The 10,977-nt window shown below is 42.6% G+C and overlaps 1 protein-coding gene across 3 annotated transcripts in view; it reads right to left on the reverse strand.

Annotated features, from left to right (window-relative positions):
* Window positions 1-9,945, reverse strand: part of LOC128328071 (cystine/glutamate transporter-like) — a 60,129-nt gene extending 50,184 nt beyond the window's left edge. For 2 of the 3 annotated variants that reach the window (XR_008308983.1, XM_053257660.1), the window contains exons 1-2: window positions 9,814-9,945; window positions 2,957-3,103 (exon numbers count right to left, since the gene is read on the reverse strand). The gene's annotated coding sequence lies outside the window, so the exon portion shown is untranslated. Of the gene's footprint in view, window positions 1-2,956; window positions 3,104-5,986; window positions 6,024-9,813 lie in introns of those variants that run through there. The other variant, XM_053257663.1, reaches the window with a different exon arrangement.
* Window positions 9,946-10,977: the final 1,032 nt, after the last annotated feature.

The following is a 10,977-nucleotide window of genomic DNA, read 5'->3' on the forward strand; positions in this document are numbered from 1 at the left end:
CAGGGTTTCAAGCAGGAGAGTCTCTCCTACCTCTATCTGAAGATGCCAGGGATTGGATCAGCCAGCGTGGTGTAGTGTTTAGAGTGCTGGACTAGGACCAGGGAGACCCGAGTTTAAATCCCCATTCAGCCATGAGACTTGCTGGGTGACTCTGGGCAAGTCACTTCGCTCTCAGCCTAACCTACTTCACAGGGTTGTTGTGAGAAGAAAATTAAGTATGTAGTACACCACTCTGGGCTTCTTGGAGGAAGAGTGGGATATAAACCATCCTTGTCCTGCACTTGTCCTATCACATTAATGAGCAGGATATTATTATTATTAGAAGAAGAAAATAATAGAAATAAAACCTGAATGCCTCCAAAATACAGAAAAATACTTTTTAACAGAAAAGCAACAAGAACTAAAGCAAAAAATAACTGAGCACATGAACCAAACAACCACCAGGGTTCAACTTCCAGCTCTAAAAACAGTTGCTAAAAAACAACTTGCTCAGGCATTAACAGATGTAAATGCTACACTTGCAGAAATAACAACCAAGAATTTGCAAGAAACAAACCAACTAATGTGCAGTGCAGCAACAATAACAACACAAGAGCTCGGATATAAGATCAGTGGACGTGTCAAAAAAGAAAGTAGTACATCACCTAAATGGAATATTAGATTAGAAAATAAAATAGCCAGGCTTAGATCAGATGCTTGTAAATTGAAAGATATGAAAGACAAGAAGCTGAAGAATGAAAACACCAAACAGTATCTGATCCAAAAATACCACCTAGATTCAAAGAAAATTAGAGAAGTCCTGGAAATAATAAAGCAGCAAATAACAGCAGTGTCAAAGAAGATTAGCAGATACGAAGCAAGAATTACACAACACAGGCAGAATCTCCAATTCCAGTTGAATCAGAGATGTTTCTACCAAAGCATAGAAGGAGAAACTGCAAGAAACTTAGAAACACCAAATAAAGAAGAAACTGCAATTCTGGGGGAAATTATGGGACAATTCAATAGATTAAATGCAAGATCTAAAATTAAAAATTAAAGAAACAACTGGTGTCAGCAAAAACATTCAGATATTTATTTAAAAAGCAATCAATGGTGAGACACTTGGACAGGTTAGCATTAGAAGAGGTATTTTCCAAGGGGACTCACTATCCCCTCTGTTGTTTGTAATTGCCATGACTCCACTTTCACAAATACTAAACAAAACAGGCCTCGGATGCCAAACATCTAAAACATCAAGTAAAATCAACAATCTGCTGTACATGGACGATCTGAAGTTGAATGGAAAGTCCCAGTCAGAAATCGAATCACTGCTAAACACTGTCTGTATATTCAGTAGCGATATAGTAATGGAGTTTGGACTAGACAGGTGTGCTGCATTAATAATGAACAGAGGAAAAATAACAAAAACAGAAGTAATAGAACTGCCCAATGGAAGCAACATCAAGAACCTGGAAGAGAGAGAACATTACAAATACTTGGGCATTCTCCAGGCGGATAACATGGCACACACTGAAGTTAAAAGAAAAATTGGAAGTGAATACATCAAGAGAGTTAGAAAAATCCTAAAGTCCAAATTCAATGGCAGGAACACCATACAAGCCATAAACACCTGGGCTATACCTGTTATCAGATACACTGCAGGAATAATAGACTGGACCAAGGCAGAGCTAGAGACGCTAGATCGTAAGACCAGGAAAATCATGACCATCAATCATGCTCTGCACCCCCGCAGTGATGTAGATAGGCTCTACCTCCCTCGCAGCTCAGATGGAAGAGAATGCTGCAAGTCCATCAAACAGTAGAGGAGGAGAAAAGAGGCCTTGAAGAATATATCAAGGACAGTGAAGAAGATGCACTTCAAATGGTCAATAACGTGAAACTATTCAACACCAATGGAACAAAGCAAGCCTACAAGAAAGAACAACTCAAGAACCGAGCAGAAAAATGGAAAAATAAGCCCCTGCATGGTCAATATTTGCACAATATAAGTGGAAAATCAGACATCACCGAGACCTGGCAATGGCTTAAGAATGGCAACCTGAAGAAAGAAACAGAGGGTTTGATACTGGTTGCACAAGAACAGGCACTAAGAACAAATGCAATTAGAGCAAAAGTAGAAAAATCAACAACAGCAAGTGCCACCTTTGTAAAGAAGCAGATGAAACAGTGGACCACCCAATCAGCTGTTGTCAAAAGATCGCACAGACTGACTGCAAACAAAGGCATAACAAGGTAGCAGGGATGATACACTGGAACATCTGCAAAAAATACAAGCTACCTGTAGCCAAAGATTGGTAGGACCATAAAATTGAAAAAGTGGTAGAAAATGAAAATGCAAAAATATTATAGTACTTCCGACTACAAACAGAGAAACATCTGCTCTCAATACACAAACACAATACACCAGATATAACTGTAGTCAAGAAGAAAGAAAAACAAGTTAAAATAATCGACATAGCAATACCAGGGGGTAGCAGAATAGAAAAAAAAGAAATTTTAAAAAATCACCAAATACGAAGATCTACAAATTGAAATTGAAAGGCTGTGGCAGAAAAAGACCAAAATAATCCCAGTGGTCATTGGCGCCCTGGGTGCAATTCCAAAAGACCTTGAAGAGCACCTCAGCACCATAGGGGCCACAGAAATCACCATCAGCCAATTACAAAAAGCAGCTTTACTGGGAACAGCCTATATTCTGCGACGATATCTCTAACAACAACAAGAACAATACTGACAATAAAATTCTGGCATCCCAGGTCCTTGGGAAGGACTCGATGTCTGGATAAAACAAACCAGTCAATAACACCTGTCTGACCGTGTAAACAACAACAACAACAACAACAACAATGTAATATCAGATGCTCTATCACTGAGTTACAGCCCCAGCTCCATGTACCATATTGTCCTCCTCAGATGGAGGGACGTCACCCTTAAATATTTTTTTTCAACTTACTCTGTCTTGATCCAGTTTATCTTTAGTCTTTCAGTCCTTTGTTTCCAACACCCAAAAGTTACTTGCACTGGAATGTTCTGCAGTGACTTTTCTCTTAGGCTGTCTCTCTCCTTCGGTGCCTTAAACTGGCTTTTGCATTTCCCACATCTGTAAAGCAAACAAAGATCTACATTGACTTGTTTGATTTTAAAGGGGCTTACTTCAGTGTTATTATAATCAATGCTATATCTATTACAAGCTGAAAAGAATTAGCAGATTCCGATCCCACACATATTTACTCAAAAATAAACCCTACTGAATTCAAAGAGAGCTTTAATTGCTGGCAAGTATCCACTAGGGCTGTTCACACGGTCGTTAAAGTGGTAGGACAAATGTCCTAACCAGCTTTGACAGTGGTGCACACATCTAATTTTCAGTCGAGCTAGCAAAAACTAGGTAGGGTGATAGTCTATGCAACAGGAGCTAGGAAGGATGGTGACACCCTATGTAGCATTTATCCCCTACAATTAAACAGGGTAGGAGAAGTTTTAATGAGATACCTTTAATGATGTAGGAGAAAAAGCAGTTCCTGGATTGCAGATGATCACTCCCCACTCCTCATTCCTAGGTTTTCACTAGCACAGAACTGAAAATCAGGAGTGCTGACAGCTCCCAAAGCTGGGATAGCACTTGTCCTATCACATTAATGATTGTGTGAACAGCTCTAGTGGATACTTGCTGGCACTTAAACTTTTCTTTAAATTCAGAGGGGTTTATTTTTGAGTATACATGCTTGGGATTGGAATCTACTACTACTTCTGAACATTAGTCAGAATCTGCTAATTAATCAACTAATCAGGGATGGATCTGATCTATGGGCAAAATGGCAGTGCCCTCCTTAAATCTCTCAGTCAGGCCTACTGCCTCCCTCTGTTGTTCCCTGCTGCTCTTGCCTGAAGCCTGCTACCACTTTAAGAGTTATGAAGTGGGAGATGGTAGCACCAACCTCAAAGAACAAATGAAAAGTTCCAGATCTTTTAAAATATTAATAGTAATAAGGCAGGAGCCAATAAGCATGCTCACTTTTGTTTTTCAAAGTGGACGGTCCTACGACCACTCTATGAACCAATCAAAGAGGGGTTAGGCTGATTGACTCCTCAGGCAGCCAATCCAAGTGCCCAGAGGGTGGGGAAGACTTTTTCTTTTAGTTACTCAGAGAATCTAATCACCATTTTGGTTAGAGAGCAGGCAGGCAGGCTGACTGGCTGTCTGTCTGTGGGTAAGTCTGATCTTTTGCTGGCTTCTTTGTGTTTGTTTGGAGGGCAGGAAAGCAACCTCTGCTTTCTCTCTGATCTGATCTGTATGCAAAGCATGATAGCCCATTCCCAAGATGACATGCCATAAAACATTGGAAGGAACAGCAAACTGTAAGACTTGACTAACTGGATTAGAAACTGGCATAAGAAGCCAGAAAGTTCTTTTAGGGCATACAGTATGCATGGATTTCTGAATCCAAACTGCTTTTCAAATAATTGCAGAAGTGGCTTTCCATGTAGGTGTGGTGTAGTTAAGGAATTGATTCTGTTGGAAGGAAAATAATTTTTTTAATCCATTTGCTATGCAGAGAGCTAACCAGGTTTTTCTCTGGAGTATGAACAGTATCAATAACATTAATGTGTGCACTGGGGGTTATGGTTCATTGGGCAATGATTAAGGAAGTGATCTCTATTGAAAACATTTGTTGCTTGTTAGGATTGACACCCAGGCTAAGTGGTGGGCACTCAGCTGTTCAGCAAGCATGGAGTAGGGACAGCATACCCCCATATATCTTTGCTTTCCAGTTCATAGCAACAGCAAGCATCATGGATAAACCAGTAATTTTTCTATTATTTATGTATGCATTTTTGAAATAGAGGCAGAGCTGCCCTTGTCACTTCAAAATGCATTTGTTCTCCACTTTTGTAGTTGTTCTCTGCTTTACCTGTGGCTCATATAGATTTATTTACTTTTATATGTATAGCCTGTGCTTCCTTCAAGATGCCCAGAGTGGTGCACATGGTTACATTTATCCTCCCAACAGCCCTATGAGGAAGGTTATGCTGAGAGATAAGTGTCTGTCTCAGAGTCACCCAGTGAGGTTCATGGCTCAATGGGGATTTGAACTTGGATTTCTCCAGTCTAGCCCAGCACACCAACCACTGTATCACTCTGGCTCAGAGTTTTTTCTTGTGGTTATTAGTAGTATTCATTTTTGAAATAATCAGGCATTCAGGGCTGCCCTAGTGACTCCAGAATGCATTTACTTCGCACAGAAGCAGCCTTTTGTAGCTGGTCTGTGCTTATCTTGTGGCTTGTACAGTTCTTTTCCTGTGTGTGTGCGCTTGCGTTTTGATCCTGTCATGTTAGATACAAATCTATATACTACTGTAGTCCTATTAAGCACATAAAGCAACTGATCTTTTCCACATTTTTCTGCTGATGAGCAATTGAGATTTGTATGTGTGTGTTTATTTTGATCCCATTCATTAGCTACAAATCTACACTTTGCCAGTTATTGCTAAGGCACCCAGCTAGTCCTGGCTCCACCTCCACAGCTGCCCACAATTGGCTCCATTTCTCACTACCTGTGGCTCCACCCATCATCTACCCTGCTTAGCACACACACCCCTTCCAGAAACCACCAGCTGCCTCTGCTGCTAATCCATTAACAGTCATGTGAACAGCCCTATCGGATTGCAAGCTTAACACCAGTTGCAAAGATGCATTTTCCTGGCTAGGGTTGCCAACTGACGAGAAAACAAATGGCCTGCCCTTGTGCCTTTACAGTGGCTTGATCTGCAGAAATCAGCAGGAGAAGCCTGACAACAGGGAGATTATCATCACAATCTGCTTTTAGAGGTTCAGGAGAAAAGAAGGTTGCAAAAGGTTGGCAACCCTAAATACTGGCCTTCCTCTGGCTCTCTCTCAGTGCTAGATCAGTAGCTGCTCATGTTGCTTTTTACCTGAAGATAATTCATTTAAGAATCCCCCAGCTTCTGAAATCTCACTCACCTCTCGTTGCAAACCCAGCTCCAGGGTAGAACTGTATTGTTCTTCCAGCGCAGAAGGACTAACTCACTCTGCACACTACCTTATCCTCACTCCTCCTCAGCAGAGCTTGAGCAAAACTCCTCCTCAGCACAGCTCTCTGCTGGGTGCCTCTCTGTGGCTGGTTTCTTCGCTCAGCTGCTATCCATTTGTTAGAAAATAAGCCAAAAGCACAAGTTGTGGCTGAGCAAGCACGTTTTCCTTTTCAGACCCCAGAGACTGGATTTTAAAAAATTATTATTTAGCACCCCCACACTCTTGTTATTTGAAGCTCAATGTGTAGCTTGCTGCTGTTCTCTTCAGCAAGCATGTCTTCTCAGAGCTTCAGCTAGCAAAAGCAATATTGATATGCTTAGGAACATGGGGAACTGCCATATACTGAGTCAGACCATTGGTCTATCTAGCTCAGTATTGATGCTTTGGGCAGTTTTACACATAATGTGGCAAGTCAGGTTGCCACAAGCCATTGGCTCCTGGAGTGCATGTGGAAACCTGATTTCCGATGTTGGGACAGTTATATTGACATTAGCCATGGGGTTCAAACCTGCCAGTGTTGGCATATTCTACCCTAGAAGCTACTTCATATTATCATAGGGTAGGACACTTGTCCTACCCACATTCAGGAGCTATGCACGCTCCCGTTTTGTGATCATGTGCAAGTAAAAAACAAGGTAGAAGGAATGGGTAGTGATCATCTGCTAAGCATTAGCTGGGTTGGAGGGGTCCATCCTACCCAACAACTGTACCCAGCTGCTGAATGAGGTAAGAGGAAAAGCCCTCCTATCCCACTGATGCGGAGTTTAGAATCCAAGGGAAAGAGTTTGTTGGGGGTCGCAATGCTTATCCCTCAGTTAATTAGCGGAGCACTGAAGAAGCTACCCACTCCAGTTACAGAGTAGTTGCAGAGTTTAGTTGTTGCAGCTGTTTATAGAAGATACATGGAGATTCTTGTGGAACTAAATGCTAAGTATTTATTGGTGAAGTATATTTTGGATCAATGTGGTTTTCTTGGTCAAATACAGGAGTGGTTTACTATTGCCTTCTCCCACGCAGTCTGAAATTATCCTTTGTCGTTGTCACTGAAGTGATTGTCCGCCTCCAGCACCTTCCTATATCGCTGCTGCCCAATATAGGTGCCTGCTTGCTTTAGCTTGGCAGCTGGGATGACCTTCACGCTTCGGGTGACCCTACTGGGAGTATACCTCCCGGAGTACTTTGCTCGACCGTCAAGAGTAAAGGATCCAGCAGTCAAGAAATACACCACAGACTAGCACTTGGTAGGGTTGCAATGAAGGCCTTGGAAAGAACATTTCAATGTCATGGTATGTCCATACCTACAAAGATTAGAATCATTCAGACGATGGTTTTTCCTGTGACCAGCCACGGCTCGTGAACGCGCCTCCGGGGGGCGGCGGGCGGCTTCTTTAAGGTAAACGGAGCCAGTGCTCCGTGCCACCCAGCAGCCCCCGCCGCGAGGAATCGCCTCCGTCAGTCACCTGGCTCCCGCGGAGGTGAGCCCCCACCAGTGGCCAGGTGAGTGGCGGAGGTGATTCCCCGCCACAGGGGCTGCTGGGCGGCACAGAGCACCGGCTCCGTTTACCTTAAAGAAGCTGCCCGCCACCCCCACCCCACCCCTGCCAGAGAGTCCAGGAGCTGCTCCTGCCCGTGACACTCTATGGATGCGAAAGCTGGACTCTGAAGAAGCAAGATAGAAAAAGCATTGATGCTTTTGAACTTTGATGCTGGAGAAGACTTTTGAGGATACTATGGACAGCCAGGAAAACAAACAAATGGATCATAGAACAAAGCAATCCAGAATTTTCACTCGAGGCACAAATGACCAGGCTCAAACTATCATACTTCGGACACATTATGCAAAGATCCAGCTCCCTTGAGAAGTCCATAATGCTGAGAAAAGTTGAAGGAAAGAGAAGAAGAGGACAACCAGCAGCAAGGTGGATGGACCCGATTACGACAGCAATGAATGCACCACTGAGAGACTTTAAAGGCTAAGTTGATCATTCTGGATAGAATCTATCGATGTGGTCGCTAAGAGTTGACACCAACTTTATGACAATCTATCTATCTATCTATCTATCTATCTATCTATCTATCTATCTATCTATCTATCTATCTATATTGGATAGGAGAGAACTAACCCTAATCTATAAAACTACATAATGGATAGGTAGGGGGAGGGAGAGATGTTTCCATCTGCTCTCTAAGAGGAAAGGAAGGGATTCTGACTCAGCACAGGAAATACCTGTAGAGTCATATCAGGGGTCACAGAGTATAGACAGGTAGAACAGTTAGGGAGACCCTTACTCACTATCTCTACTCCCAATGCCCCTAGTGGTCAATAGGATAGTTGGTGCAAAAGGTTGATGCCCTGGAAGTCCATTTCCAACAGAGTTGTGGTATCTAAGGACAGACAGTGGAGTGGAATCAGGAATATTAATAGTTTAATAGAATATATATTATTTACAGAGAAGCAAATGCAGACTGTTTTTCAGTACTCTTGCTGCTAGCTGTTTGTTAGCCCTGCCTCTACTCCAGGGCTGGGAAACAAGTAGGAGAGAATAGGAGAGCTAGTCTTGTGGTAGCCAGCATGACTTGTCCCCTAAACGAAGCAGGGTCCACCCTGGTTGCATATGAATGGGAGACTTGATGTGTGAACACTGTAAGATATCCCCTTAGGGGATGGAGCCACTCTGGGAAGAGCAGAAGGTTCCAAGTTCCTTCCCTGGCTTTTCCAAGATAGGGCTGAGAGAGATTCCTGCCTGCAACCTTGGAGATGCCGCTGCCAGTCTGTGTAGACAATACGGAGCTAGATGGACCTATGGTCTGACTCAGTTTATGGCAGCTTCCTATGTTCCTAAGTAACTAAAGCCCCATTCAAAAGCTGACCTGGATCGAAGAATGCAGTAACCCAAAACACCACACTTAGTTAGCAATGTCTCCTACCTTGTTTTTTATTCTGACACAATCACAAAACAGGAGTGAGCACACAGCTCCCGAACCTGGGAGGGACGCTTGCGATCTCAACTATGCAAATAGTGCCCGCGCATGAGCGGACACCATGTGTCTGCTAGTGCTGTGCACAGCTTTGGGGGGCAAGTGCGCGGCAGAGACCAGGTAAGGACCTGGTCTCCTCTTTAAAAAAAAAAAAAAACCACTTGACACTCCCCTCCCCGCGACGCCGAACCACATCCCTATAACCAATTATGTTATATAAATGGGGTATGTTAATCTGGTGGTGCAATGGGAGTTGTTGGAGATGGAGTTCAAGTGATACTTACCTGCTGCTAGTTAGTGTAGACAATACTGAACTAGATAGACCAATGGTCTGACTTGGTATAAGGTTCCCTTCTATGTTCTGTTTGACAAGGGCAAAGCAGTCAGTTTAACTGCGGAGCAGATATTTTCTGAACCAGGTTTTTCCTGTTGCACAATTCCGGAAGCCCTGTGTCACATGTTGTGTTCAACACTCATACAATCTGTGTAGAGTGGACACAGATACAGATGTGTACATAAGTATAATTATATATGTGTTATGTTGAATGCAAGTACAGCAGTACACTTCTTATCTGTATCCTACATTTCAGGGGGCCAGTACTCAAATTCCCTTTTAAAATGAACTCAGGTACAGTCATTCACCCAAACACATCTGCATGTGTACAAACATCTGAACACAGGTACAGCATAATGTCTGATCAGGAGAATTGTATCCATGGTGGAAGAAGAAACCCAAAGCCATGACGGAACAAGAAAGAAGAAAAAGTTCAGCTTACCTGACTCCAACAGATGACCATCAAAGCAACAAATCAAAACAGACAATACCCTTCAGTGTGTTTTCCAATTCATTTTTAAAATTAATTCAGTTCTTTGTGGCTGTCTTCAACATAAATTTAACTTTTCCGTCCTACACAGAGAACTTTAACTCTTCTGTAAGCAACTGGTACGAACATTAACTAGCAGTGCTTTGTGAAGGATAAATAAATACTATTTTCTTGTTTGATTGATAGATGATGAAATTGAGGCATAGAGCCATGAAACTGCATAGCAAAAAGCAACAGGATGTACTAAACAGTGCCAGGGACATGGGCTTGGAATACTTCTCCTTGAGTCCTAGCCTTTTTTGCAAATTTAATGTTGGATCAAAGGGCTTGGCTTTTTTGCTGCCTCAGTTTTACCCTGTGTAGAACAGGAAGCAAGATATGGTACCAACAGCACTGTTGCTTTGTGAAGAAACAAATTCACTATATTTTTCCAGGAATATAAGTGTGTGTGCGCGCGTGTGTGTGTGTGTGTACATATACATATACATATACATATACATATACATATACATATACATATACACTCTGTTTATTCAGTATTAGGGCTGCAGGCATTAACCACCAAGTAGGAAGGGACATTGGGAGCCTTGCACTGGCTACAATTTTTTGATCTTTTAAAAACATCCTTTCCTGACAATAAAACTATCCAGTTTTGAGCCAATGAATTAAATTAACTGGATCGAGAAAAGAGCTCAAAATGAGTGAACCTGATGACCCTCCAGTTGCAACCACAGAGAGCTAATCAGCAATCAAGGGTAAATGTCCAGTGTGCCAGGTTTGGTGTTAATGTGATAGGGAAAAGAGGATACAAAATGTTTGCCTGTCTGATAGGCTTGTTTTCTAGCGCAACCATAGTAGGTCAGAGTTGAGTGTCTCAATGACCATATTATTTCTCTGCTGGGCAGGCCCAAGCCTGCCCTGAGGTGATCCTGGAGTCACACCAAGGTCCCGACTCCGAAACCAATAGTCTCCCACTCCCAGCTCATTGCATCACATCTGGCCAGAGCAGACCCTTCAAGCCAACAGGAAGACATCTCTAGGCCAGTGATCTTCACTTTTTTAAAAAGTGGGGACCATTTTAAATCTTCATTGTGAGAGCCATTCCCCACTATACCA

This window comes from Hemicordylus capensis, chromosome 5 (genome assembly GCF_027244095.1).
Source record: "Hemicordylus capensis ecotype Gifberg chromosome 5, rHemCap1.1.pri, whole genome shotgun sequence".
In the NCBI taxonomy this organism is placed as follows: domain Eukaryota; kingdom Metazoa; phylum Chordata; class Lepidosauria; order Squamata; family Cordylidae; genus Hemicordylus; species Hemicordylus capensis.